The sequence below is a fragment of the Neofelis nebulosa genome, chromosome 4, assembly GCF_028018385.1.
Source record: "Neofelis nebulosa isolate mNeoNeb1 chromosome 4, mNeoNeb1.pri, whole genome shotgun sequence".
Lineage (NCBI taxonomy): Eukaryota > Metazoa > Chordata > Mammalia > Carnivora > Felidae > Neofelis > Neofelis nebulosa.
The window spans coordinates 87,889,671-87,903,483 of NC_080785.1; the positions used below are offsets into that span (position 1 = coordinate 87,889,671).

Consider the following 13,813-nt stretch of genomic DNA (forward strand, 5'->3'; position numbering starts at 1 on the left):
AATTGCAAATGAACACTTTAAAAACAACAACGTTTTTGCAATTGTGGCATATTGTAAGTAAACTGACACGGTACCAGAGCCCTAGTTCTGAGATCTACCCTGTAATTATTTAACTTTGTCAGTGGGTCAGTCATAAATATTCATTGAACACTTAGTATGTTCTAGATATGCTGAGGTTGAATTAGAGAGATCAGACACCTGGAATTTATGGCCTAGAAGGGAAAGTAGACCCTAAAAAAAAAAAAAAAAAATTGTAAGTAATTTACAAGTGCATAATTTATAAGTTGAAAAAAATTCTAAGTATGCCAGGAATGTATGACAGGAGACCTTACCTTGTGTAAAAGTGGTCAAGAATGTTCTTTCTAAGGGAATGATGTTAAATTGAGACATAAAAGGTGAATAGGCAAAGGGAAGGGCAAAAAAAAAAAAATGTTCCAGGTTGATGGGCCACTATGTGCAAAGGCCCAAAGGTGGGAGAGGGCATGAGCTATTTGAGAAACTGAAAGTCAGTATGGCTTTTCCCCAACAGAGCTGGAGAGACTGACTAGTGAGCTATTGATAGAAACCAAATAGTATAAGACTTTCTAGCCAATGCATTGGGGTAATTTGTAAGGTATTAATTGATGGTTTTCAATGCTGGTATTATTATTAACCTTGAACCCTCCATCACTTGGGCTGTAAGCCAAGAGTTATTCTCCCAAGAGGTAGACGGAGTGCCACAAAGAAAACCAATAACAGAAACTTTAAATTTTTTGCTAAGTCTTGTTTCAAGTCTTATTTCAGATTCTCTCTCTCTCTCTCTCTCTCTCTCTCTCTCTCTCTCTGCCCTTCCCCCACTTATGTTCTGTCTCTCTCTCAAAAATAATAAAATAAACATTTAAAAAAAATTTTAAGGTGGGGGGAGTGCCTGGGTGGTTCAGTTGGTTGAGCATCTGACTTGGGCTCAGGTCATGATCTCACAGTTCCCAAGTTCAGGCCCCACATCAGGCTCTATGCTGACAGCTCAGAGCCTGGAGCCTGTTTCAGATTCTGTCTGTCTGTCTGTCTGTCTGTCTCTCTGCCCTTACCCCTCTCATGCTGTCTCTCTCTCTCTCAAAAATAATAAAATAAGCATTAAAAATTTTTAATATTTTTGCTAAGTCTAAACCAAAAAAATAACAGGCTGGGCATTAGAAAAAAATGGGGCAATATGCTTGCTGAGGTGGAATATAGTATAGGGCCTGCATAGGGTACCTGAGAAAAGAACCTGAGCACAGCTTCACAGATAAAGGTGATCCCCAGTGGGCTGTGGGGAGCAGACCAATATTTTCCACTGTGACCAGAAAGTCACACTAAAAGGTAGGCTGACCAGGAAGTTGCTTGTGAGGCAATGCAAACACTGAGAGCAGCGAGTGTTTAGTGGGGGAGGCACAAGGGATTAGTACCTTGGGGTGGGTTGGAGTCCATAAGTTAATATTTCTTATCATCCTGAGATATCTATGTTAAGTCTTGGGCATTATTTGAAAGGTAGTAGAAAGCCACTGGGGGATTTTAAATGGAAACCTGACTTGATGATATCCCTCTAGCTGGGTACAGAGAATGGTTTGAAGTATGTGAAACTGATTTCAAGGGAAAACTGTTAGAAGGATATTGCAGTAGTCTATCTAGGCAAGAGATGATAAGGACAGTAGCAGTGGAGATAATAGGAAATGGACAGTTTATTGATATCTTTATCTGCTCAGGCTGCCATATAATAAAATGTATAATAAAGATGAGAGCTTAAACAGCAGAAATTTATTTTCTCACAGTTGTGGAGGCTAGTAGTCCCAGATCAAGGTCTACCAGCGTTGGTTTCTGGTGATTTCTCAACCTAGCTTGCAGATGGCTTGCATTGTGTCTTCACATGACAGAGAGGGATCTCTTTCTGTCTTCCTCTTCTTACAAATGACCTCATTTAACTTTAATTACTTCCTAAAGCCCCGTTTCCAGTTATATCACACTGTAGGTTAGGGCGTCAGTATTTGAATTTAGGGAACACAGTGCAGTCTGTAGCAATATATTATATCTTTAGGAAATAGTCCTTGATTTAATGTGAGGATGAGGTGGAAGAGGGTAGGGGAGTCAAGGATGAACTTAGAAATAATGGTGCTATTTATGGAGATTGGGCTCACTGGAGGTAGAGAACATTTTAGGGAGAAATATCTAAGCCTAATGTTTAACTTGTTTATTTTGAAGTACTATGAGATATCAATAGGAAATGGCAAGTGGGTAGTTGGTCATATGGACCTGGAATTCAGAAAAGACATCTGGGATACAGATGTAGTTGTAGGGCTCATCTGCCTATAGATGGTTGTTCACTATAGGAGTGTAGGAGAGTCCATAGGGTAATGGTTCTCAAACTGAAATTTGCATCAGAATCACTTGGATAGCTTGTTAAAACACAGATTGCTTGGCCCTACCCCCAGAATTTCTGATATCACTGTACTTTCAGCAGCATATGAATATTTTACAGCTCTTGAAATATACTGGTAAATTGCTTTTCAGAGAGCTCATAGCAATTTATATTTTTATCAGATGAGTATAACAAAGCCCATCTAACTGTACCCTTTATTGCATTGAATATTGTAATTTTTTTAATACTAAAGACAAAAAAGTAAACTCATTGCAATTTTATGTTGCACATCGATGGTTATCTGTGATGGTAAACATTTTTTCACATTTTATTTTTTGTTTATCTTTTTTAAAAGAATACTTTCATTTCTTTCTTTCTCTTTTTCTTTTTCTTTCTTTCTTTCTTTCTTTCTTCCTTTCTTTCTTCCTTTCTTTCGTTCCAGAGAGAAAACACGAGTTGGGGGGAGGGGCAAATGGAAAGAGAAAGAGAATCTCAATTGGGGTCCACGCTCAGCATGGAGCCCAATGTAGGGCTCAATCCCACGACCCTGGCATCCTGACCTGAGCCGAAATCAAGAGTCGGACACTCAACCAACTGAGCCACGCAGGTGCCCCTTCTTTTTCACATTTTTAAAATGCTGTTTGCATGTCCTTTGGTTTTTGGTAAAAACCCTTTTGTTTTTACATATTTATATTTTAACACATACATTCTTTGGCCCCTTCGGTACACCATTGTATTTTGTGACCAGCATATTTGGGAGATAATTTGCACTGATGAAATGTACCCTAATGCATGTGAGTTGAAAGAATTAGGCAGGTCTTTAATATTCACCTTTGTCAATATGATGAAAATACTCTGCTACTGATACTTTTTCAAGTTGAATAACATAAAAATGAGGCCTAAATGGTGCTACAGTTAGTTTCCATGTGTGTGTTTAGGGTAAGTAAAACCAAGACCTGGTTGTTCTAATTGACACTAGGTTCTCCCATGGCCTTTTAAAGGGGCTGAGGCCCAGAAATTCTTTCTCTTCTCTAAATTAGAACACACTTGACTGGCTCTGACAAACTGGCCATGACCTCATGTTCCTTCTTACACCATCCCACTGCATGTGAAAACCAGCCCAAATGCTTAGTTAGGCAGCAGTGAAGCTACTGATGACAAAACCAGATCCTGCTGGGAGCTCAGCTGTCTTGTCTCTGTGGCTGTTTCAGTCAAAATTGTGTTACTTTTCTGACAGCCTCTTTCAGTCAGCGATGTTAGATGACTTGAAAGTATACTTCAGCGTATGCTTCAAACACTTTTAAGACTCTTTCCTGGCCTACAGTCTCCCTTGTTAATTGGTTATAACCTCTGCCATGGCCCCCTGTCATCGCTTGTTTTGGCACCTACAGTCTCCATGCACTGAAGCCAGGACTAGGTCTGGTTTGATGGCTGTGAAGCAAATGTTCCCACAGTCATCATCAAATTGCATCTCATAAACACCCACCTTAGAGTTAATCATAGAGATACATTCTGGCTATCTGAAGTGAAAGAGAGCCAGCAGATTTTTCAGATAAAACGCACAGAGGTATATATATGGTGTCCCAACAAGGCCAACTCTCTTCATTTACACAGGACATTGGATTTTACAATATATTTTTGCTCTGAATGGAGATTCAGGGACCTTGCACCTCTTCTTAGACCGGGAACAAAGCAGAGCATGATGGAGTAGACTTGAATTTTGAGTTTAAACAGACCAGTCGCCTGGTTCTGTGGCCTTGAGTAACTTTCTTCGTTTCTCAGAATTTGTTCCCTTATTTGTGAAATGGGGTAATACATTTCTTACAGGGCTGTTGAGAATGCGGAAACATGTAAAACATTGCAGGTGCTCAAATGTCAGCCCCCTTTCCTTACTGACTAGGAGTAGGCACCACTTTATGAAAGGATTGGTCAGTGTCACTCGGTATGGAGTGGGAAGGTAAGTTCTCTAATGGATAGCCTTATTCTTGGATAACAATGGCTCAGCCACAAGGGCTTGAGTAATTGTTTTATTGCTTTGAACTTCCTTTGGCCCAGGGCCCCACCCAACCCATGTGAAAATGAATACCACTGAGCAGCCTAGTGTTCCTCAATTGTTAGCACTCTCAACACAAATTTGTAAAAAGAATTTAATTGCCAAAAATCAAATAACTACAACTGAATATTGCATAGGAAGACCAGGATTCCTAGTACATCCCAGGACTCTTACTTGTCATGTCCTTAGCATGACTCTCTCTCTCATTTTTTTTTTCTTTTTTTTTTTTTTTTTTTTTTTGGTAGTCCATGATGATAGGAAGAAGCAAGGAGGTAGAAAGAGAATGTACCTGTTTGAGGCTCCATCGAAAGCCTCTGATGCAGTTTCTTGCCAGGCGTCCACTTTCTCTTTGCTGGAGATTTTTCACAATTACAGTTACATCATCATTAGAAGGTCTGAAAATCACAAATTAAATAAAAGCTGGCTGGGCTTGGAGTGCCTGGGTAGCTCAGTCGGTTAAGCATCTTGACTCTTAATTTCAGCTCAGGTAATGATCTCACAGTTTGTGGGATACAGCCCCGAGTTGGGCTCTGTACTGACAGTGTAGAGCCTACTTGGGGTTCTCTCTCTCTGCCCCTCCCCAACTTGTGCGTGCGCATGCTCGTGCGCTCTCTCTCTCTTTCTCTCTCTCCAAATAAATAAATAAACTTTTAAAAAAGAAAAAAAAAGTTGGCTGGGCTTTAGACCCCGTTAATGTAGGGTTGTGTGGAACAACTCAGCTTAGACTTGTCAAATATTGATCACCTATCATCCATATCTAGTTATTAAAACAGACTTTCTAATTAATCTCTGTGAGCAAGACATAGTCAGTTTAGACTTACTGCTATTTTTTTCTCCAAAGAAAATTTTTTTTTTCTGAATTAAAAAAACTTTATTCTTTTCATTAATTTAGGCTGTGTTTCCGCACAATCTCCATCCTCTTCTACTTCAAATTTGACATCTATAATTATTTGAATTATTTTTCCTTTCATCATACTGAATACAGATATGAAAATCAGAACTTAAATAAAATATAGTGTAATTTAGAGGCTGATTATTAACTTTATGAGAAAGATTTCCTTTTCTAGTTGGAAATTCTCTGCTTCATCTAAGTCAGTGGTAAGGTAATGGAAAAGACAGGCAGGGATGCTTGGGGAGAGCTCTGGTCTAGGTTCTAAGGCCATTACCAACCAGTTTTGTCTCATTTGTTGTATCAAATAATCCTCTGGTGCTCAGTTCCTTAGTATCAGGGGGTTAAGCAAGATAATCTCCATAGTTATTTCTGTAAATTCAAGTTACAGGAACTCATCTGTTGTGTAAACCAAGGCCCAAATTTCTGTCTTGGACATTCTGAGTTTCTTATATAATTGTTAGTAGAGTCAGAAATTTCCCAAATTCTGTTTCCCATAATTCCTTAGTTCTACTATTAAGTGTCACTGGTAGTAGAATTCTAAATATTTTATTATAACAACAGCAATTTAAATTCAAGGGCATATGGAGAGAAAGTAGTTCACGTAAAAAGCATACTAATATATCTCATAAGATAATGAGCTTATTCAAAAGCTTGCAAAGTTTCTAACTAATGCAGTATTATGTTTTACAACTTGTATCTATAAAGTCCATTAAGCAGTGCATTTCCCCTTTGATTCAAATTTATGCATGTTCATATTAGTGATTACATTTTTTTTTTCAAATCACACCTAGAGTTCATGACTCGAGTCCTAAATTTAAGTTCATATTGGATTTCAATTCCATTGCCTTCTTCTGATACATTTAAGATACATTGATATTACTCGACCACATTTTTGGACATTTAGGATAACTCTCATTATTTAAAACAAATTTGAGAACCGAAACTCCACTAACCATAAGAATGACTTTAAAAGTGACTCACCCAATTTGGTAATCAACCTGTTTTTTTAAATATTAGGTTTGAATGGAAAATGAAGAAAGCAAAAGGCTATTAATAATGACATGAGGTGGGTGTATGAACAGGTGTAGTAGATTGTGGTGACAGAGATGTGAAATTGCTGGCTATTCTAAAGAACCACATCCCCATTTTCTCTGTCACCTTCTCAGCAAATGGTGGTTTTATGATTCGAAAAAAGATGTACTGAATGTTGAAACGAGACCATCAGAGTCTTTTTTGTTCAAGAGGATGAAAAGGTTTTAACGTAAAACTTCAGGATGCAAAAACAAGTATTATTTCTTTTCATCTGAATATGGATCCATAAAGGAGATCAAACATTTCCACAAGCATTTTTAATGTCTCTGACCAGGAAGTCCTTCATTTCACACATCTGGGAAGTTATCAGGTGTCCCTGACTTTATGTCCTAAATATCTTCAGTTGCCTCCTCTTCTCTGTGTCTTCATCATCACTACTTAGGCTCCTGCCACTATCCTGTCTTACCCGACAACTGCACCAGCTCCCTGTTCCCAACATTAATTCTCCATTCTGTCAACAAGCCCTGACCTTCTCAAACATGAGTCTGGCCCTCCACTGTTAAAAAGCCATCAGCAAATTCCCATTTCCTTGAGAATAAAATGCAAACCTTCAGCATGACATAAAAGATTCATTATGGTCTGCCCTTCTGTTTAGCTTCACCTGCCAACAAAGTCTTCCTCTCTCCAACTTAATTTCTTGGTCGTGCTGAAACAGATTTTAGTTCCCTTAATTCACCTTGCTTTCTCACCACACTTCTCTGCACATACTGCCCCTCTTGCTTGGAAAGACCTTCCCCATGTCTTCATCTGGGAAACTCTTGCTCATCCTTTATGACTCCACCACCATTCCCTTTTTCCATCTTTAATCACTCTTTCAGGTCGGTGTTACACCAGTGTGTTCCCATGCATGCCCAATCGCATGCTTCATTCTACTCTAAATGGCACTTCATCACTGCACCATAGTGCAATTGTCCATCGCCCTACACTGAGACTCTGGAAGGGAAGGACTACCTTGTTCGTTCTTTTCTCTCAACACTTAATATAGTGTCTGGCACAGAGCAGGCATTCTATAAATGTATGTTAAAATAACCAATGCATAAATAATCCAGGAAGGAAAAGTTCAACATGGAGCAACTGTATTTATTTAAGCTTATTTATTTTGAGACACAGAGAAAGCATGAGTGGGGCAGAGACCGGTGGGGTGGGGGGTGGGGGGATAGAGGATCTGAAGCAATCTCCTTACTGTCAGCACAGAGCTCAAAGTGATGCTCGAACCCATGAACCGCAAGATCATGACCTGAGCCAGAGTTGGATGCTTACCTGACTGAGCCACCCAGGTGCCCCTGAACATGGAGCCACTTTAAAATGGGATTAATTAGGACACTGATTCACATTATTTTTAATACTATTGAAGCTGCTACGATATACAACAGAAAAGTGGCCCAAAACAGTACCGAAAACTCACAGTAAACGTTATTTTCTACTTGACTAAAAAGAACATTAAAACATCAACAATCTTTCCTGATACTTTTTTATTTTACTTGAAAAGAAAAGGAAGCCTTCTCCCCTCATCATAATTTCATAAATTCATGATTTCCCCTCTCTCAAGCTATAGTTATCAGTGGCATTTAAAATCTCTGAAACTTCATTTATTCCAATTAAAACAGAAGAGGTAACTATTAATTGTAACTCTTCAACCACTTCTGTAAAGTTATTAGAAATTTTATTTATATATTCACAATGTAATTCTGTAAAAAATGCAAGCCCCCAAATAGTATGCTTTCATAGGGAGAAGCAACAGGTGAAACAAGGGTAAATCTCCATAAGCTTGGGCGACCAGGAAGTACGTCCTCACTTTTCTATGTGCCTGTTAATTTCTATACCAGGCCAAGTAGGAAGGCCAGAATGAGAGGTGACAGAAACTTAAGCTCAATTTGGACTTCTCTTTTCTTCTTGAAGTCTAGGGACTGATTTAGTTTCTGGGCATCAGAGGGGCAGGGAGAAAGGGTCTTTGGCCCTTAGTTTCATCCTTTAACCAGCTACATCTCAACACACACATGAAACAAGTGACATGGTAAAATTACAGGCTGTACCCCATTGGCTATTGTAGACATCTGAGCTCGTGAAAACAAAAGTGATAGCATACTGCTCTCCACCAGAACCAAGTGATAGATTTTATTAACTAAGCTCTGAGAAGCTCAAAGCAACTTCAGATAAGTTTAAAATGTTATGTAAGGTTAATGGGTATAATGAGTTCTACATCAATTATATAGAGTTCTACATCTATATAATTAAAATATTATATTAGGTTCAGTGTATGTGATATGCTGAACAATATCGTGAGAAGTGGGTGATTTTTATCAATAGGAAATCATGACCATGAAACAAATCCCGTGGTTTTAAACACATAGGAAAATAATAATGGCTTCGAAGTACACGAAAATATAAGCCCACTTGGAACTTCATACATATCTGTGCAGCCTTATGTATGTAACAATACAAAAAAATCAGAAAAATGCATTCTAAGGTGTAACATTAGTTATTTCAGAGCAGCAGGATCTCTGATGATTTAATAATTTCGCCTTTCATTTTTGTGATTTTCTAAATTTTCTTTAATACACATTATCATTTCTAGAATAAAAATAATTAAATTGCATTTCTGTATTCTACTTTTGAGGGTATTATTACTGAGACAGAGGTATGTGTGTCTGCTCATGTGCACCCATGGTGAGTGTGAAGGTAGCATGAGGGCCGACTGTATTCTAGGCAGTAGAAATAAGCTTAAGTGATGATGAAATTGGGGAGGGCATACAGAGTGTGGATGAGAAAAAGCAGGTACAGTGGAAGGGCAAACCCTATCTCAAAGGGTACTCATTGCCAGCTGACTGCTGCATAGCTCATAGCAACTTTTCATGAGAAGCCAGATATCTAGATTTTTGTGTGAAATTTTCTGATGTTGGAAGTAAATTAGTTTTTAATTGTGAAGCACTGTATCTGCCACACCAAAGATGTCTGTAGGACAAATGTAGCTTCCGGAGAGTGTATCTGGACTTTTCTGCTCATACCTATTGGTCCATAGTTTGATAAATTAATTTACAGTGCTTCCCAACATATTTGAGACCAGAGCACACATAAAGATATGATAACGTTCGTACAGCACACTGAAAGGAGCTTCTTGTTGCCTGGAGATATCTGAACTGTGGCCTCCTAATGCCTAGGTCTCATCCCCTCTCCTACCCCGGCCCACCCTGACTTATTGAGGAGCTGAAGAGCTATCTCGGACATCCCTGTAACTCACCATAATGCATTTGCATCACCCACTATGGTATGGCCCACTCTACCTGAAAGTGTGGAGGAAATGAAATGAACATGGCTTTCGGTGGTGGTGGAATAGGGAATAAGGTTATGGGGAGAAATCCCAGGATGCAGAGAGCATGTGGCAGGAAGCAGGGAGGGTGGCTGTCTGGGCTGGGGCACCTCAGTCAAGAGCCTGAATCCTAATCAACTTGTGTGAGCTCCTTGCAGACCAGGACTATAAAGGTCTTTGTGTCCCTGGGCCCTGGTGCAGAGGCTAACAGAGAAAGTGCCTAGCAAATGTTTGTTGAATAAATGAAGTGCGGTCCCAGGGTGCTGATTCAGGAAGAAGAGGCCTTACCTCAAGGTTCTACCACTTTTTGGGGATAGAAGGTAGGTACATTCCCTGAATTACTCTATGGACACCTACCACTCCTTTCTCTTCCCTCCACCCCCAGATCCCTTTCCCGGAGGAATTTAACTTATCCTTAGGAATCATACTGGCTTTTCCTACAACCCTCAGAAAATATTCTTGGACTTATTTTTCTTTCTTATGTCTCCTTCCCTCCAACCACCCCCCACCCCCAAATAGGGCATGATGCAAGAGGAAATGCTAGTTAGTTTAAACCCACTGAGGGTGCACAAGATTTCTATAAAGCACAAGGGCCTAAAGAAAGATTTCCTGGATGGAATCCAGTTTCTGGATCTTCAGCTTCCTTCACTGTCCTTAAAACTGATCTGCCTGAAGATATCCTTGAGGTGTGGTGCTGTTTCCTTTGTCACTGCCTCTTGCATAATCCCCCTCCCCTCCACCTCCCTCATTATGAAAGGGCCTCCCTCCCCCTGGAGAGGTTACTGCAGCCCATTGCCCTGGGGTGGAAGAACCTCTAAAGTGGCAGACAAGAAGACAATTCAAATTATTGGCTTGGATGGTGAGAGGGGGGAATAATTATAATAATCCTTTTGAAACTCAGGAGGTTTTCAGTTCTTTGAACAGAATTAAAGGGGAAACTAATTGAGCGGTCAGCTGGTGATTCATTAAAAAATAATTTTTATGATTCATTACTATGTGATTTCAATTATATAACTCTGAAGGGGTTCAAATAATTGTAGGTCATTGCTGTAATAAAACTTTCAGTCTCGTGTTCTTATGTATGTGACTAAGTTTTTCGGCACTTGAACATTAAAAAAGAAAGTTACATGTAAGTCTAATTCTAGCATAAGTAATATTAACCCACAGATACAAAAGCTCATTGAAAAAAAGGCCCCGTTATCTCATTAAAACATATGCTGACAGTAAAATGTTAACCTATATTTAACATTTATGTAAATGTGTCATTTGTGGTGGTTGATCAGTGTTGTCATTAAATAACTATAATCTATAATGGTAACAACAAAAGAAAGAAATGCCACCATTATAGAACCAGAGAACATTTTGATTTGTATATGTATTTTTATTGTAAAGAATTATGATAGAATGACCAATCATGGATTTCAAGCATCAAAAATATGTCATATTAGAATAAAATTTTGTGGGGAAAATGGAATGGAAATACGAGTTAAGGAGAAAACATGATGTGAAATTTCTGACATAAAAGAATTTGTTCCTATGTATTTTTTTAATGATGTGGGAATTAAACATCTCTGGTGTTTACATTCCTGGATTATATTTAAGAATCACATAATAGTTTTTTAAACAATATGTCAATAGTTATAATATACCAGATATATAATTATATAATAATGTCAATAGTTATGGTACACATCCTTTGCCACTATTTAAATTTATGATGAAAAAGTTTAGATGCAAATTTTAAAATGTGTGAGGGACTATAAAGTTTTCCGAAATTATTTTAGGGAGCATAGAAGCAGAGCCTAACGACGACTCATTTAGGAGCCAGGGCCTAGGACTGAATCAAATCTATTTTTCCCAGTGGTAATATAGACTCCATCTTTAGAATTATAATAATCACTTTATTTCCTTCTTCAGTGGTTAAAAAAAAAAGCTGTAAGAAAATCTCAGTAATTAGCTGTTACTCAGTAATAAGGAGAAAACATCTAGAGTATTTAGCTTTAAATAACTTCTGACTGCAGATGATTCACAAACTTAAAGTTTTCACCCAGACCTTTCCTCTCCGTTCTAGATGTACATTTCCACCTACCTGACACAAGTCCACATGGCATCTCTGACAGGCAGTTTGCCCAACCATGTCTGCTGTTCCAATTCTGAGGCTGTAATTCCCCTCCCAGAACCTCACACTGGTTTCCTTTCTCAATAAATGTCCCTTCCCTTAGAGTTTTAGGTACCGCGGCCCCCATGCTCTCATTACTGTGGCTGCCCGGAGTGTGGAGGATGAAAAAATAAGAAAAGGGGAAAAAAAAAAGATTAAAAACAACAACAAAAAAAAAACCTAAGTGATTTTTTTTCTGTTTTCTAGTAGCATTAGAGATCTCCTTTCTTGCTCATTGGACCAGAACTAGAGCCTTCTTCTGGAATTCTCTCTGTCTAGGCCTGGTTTCCACTTCTGGTTTTGGGCTATCCTGAGTCCCGGCTAGGAGACCCTGGAGAGAAAAGAAAATGGGAAACTCCCTTTTGGTTCAGCAGGACTTCAATTTTCTTCTTTCCCTATCTGCCTGCTACCATTTCATTTTAGAGTACTCATGTATTCTGCCCCTTTTATGTCTGCATTCAGTGGGTGGGACAGGACAGAGTCAGCTTACGTCGAAATGGAACGTCTGTATTCTGTATCTTAACTTCTTATCGTAGAATAAGCATTTTCCATTTTGATGAAACAGTTAATGGGTGCATACCACACTCTTGATTGGACGTTTAGGTTGTTTCCAGTTTCTCCCTATTATAAATTGTGATGAGTTCATAGTTAGAACACAGGGGAGTCTCTCTTTCTGTGGGGGCCTGGGCCTTCCAAACAAATTCCTGTTACAGTGAGACTCTTCACCACTAGACTGTCTTTTAAATTAGCTGAAGCTAGTAGTTGTTAAGTTATAAGCAAGATCAAGCAACTCTATCCATAGTCCAGTAGTTTGAATTTAGGGGCAAATGTATTTGACCTGTAAGACTGATAGCAGTGTAATTGAGGGTGCATGGGTGGTCCAGAGCAGGCAAGCCTGACCTTTACTGAAAAGACACACATGTATATCTGAATAGTCCCATAAACGTTAGAGCCCTCTGACTCTCTCCCTGTCTGTCTGTCTGTCTGTCTGTCTCTCTCTCTCTCTCGGACAACCTGGCATAGTAAGATGTTGGTTACTGTGATGTGTTACACCTGCTGGAACCTGCAGAAAACATTACTTTTCTCTCCTGTGGTTATGAAGCAGACCCTGTGATCTTGGGAGACCCACAGGCTTTCAGATACTCCCATTTCTCTCCATTGCCAGTACACTCTGCCTCTTCCCTGGAATGGTGGGAGTTATAGCCCTTACTCTCTCCTGGGGTTAGGGGCCCTCATCTTTCCATCTCAGTGAGTCTGCGGAGGGCAGGAGGTGGCATAAAGCTTGTGTTTCTTTCTGTCATGAGTCATACATCCATGTTCTCTGTGTAAGGGCTCTCTTGATTAGAGAAAAAAGAACCAGATTTTAGTTCCAACTTAGGTAGTAGGAAATTACTCCCATTTTCTTCTGTCAGAATTCATCTGTCTAAAGGGTTAGATTTCTCTCCAGAAAGATGGTAGCAATTTACATTTCCACTAAAAATATATAAAAGTGCCCATATCACCACACCCTCACCAGTAATTCTCATTTATAATGTTTATTAATTTGACAGATGAAGCATGGCAGTTTCTTGTTTGAAATGTTATCTCTTTAATTGCCTGTGAAGTGGAACATTTTTCCATATTCACTGCCAGTTGAATTTCTTCTTTGTGAATTGTTCTTGTTCATTGCCCATCTATTTCCCAAGTGTTATATTTTTAAAGATCTAACATTTTATATTTATCATTTAGAAAAAATCAGCAGTGGAAATATGAAGATGTATAACAAAACTCTATTCTCTAGTTCTGAAATCATTTTACTGCATTATTTATTCTAGGTCTACATAGAAGAATGTTGGCAAATTTTGCATTAATAATGAAATCTAGAAAGCCTCTAAAAATCTAAATTAAGATAATGTCCTAAGTGTTCTTCTTCCAACTTTTTGAGCAAACCAGTTACCAAT

General features: G+C 38.8%; 1 protein-coding gene across 2 annotated transcripts in view; it reads left to right on the top strand.

Annotated features, from left to right (window-relative positions):
* GSAP (gamma-secretase activating protein) overlaps positions 1 to 13,813 on the top strand; it is a 259,405-nt gene that overhangs the window by 56,670 nt on the left and 188,922 nt on the right. The window contains exon 1 of one of the 2 annotated variants that reach the window (XM_058725311.1): positions 2,820 to 2,978. The exons of the other annotated variant lie outside the window; for it this stretch is intronic. The gene's annotated coding sequence lies outside the window, so the exon portion shown is untranslated. Of the gene's footprint in view, positions 1 to 2,819; positions 2,979 to 13,813 lie in introns of those variants that run through there. 2 annotated transcript variants of the gene reach the window in all.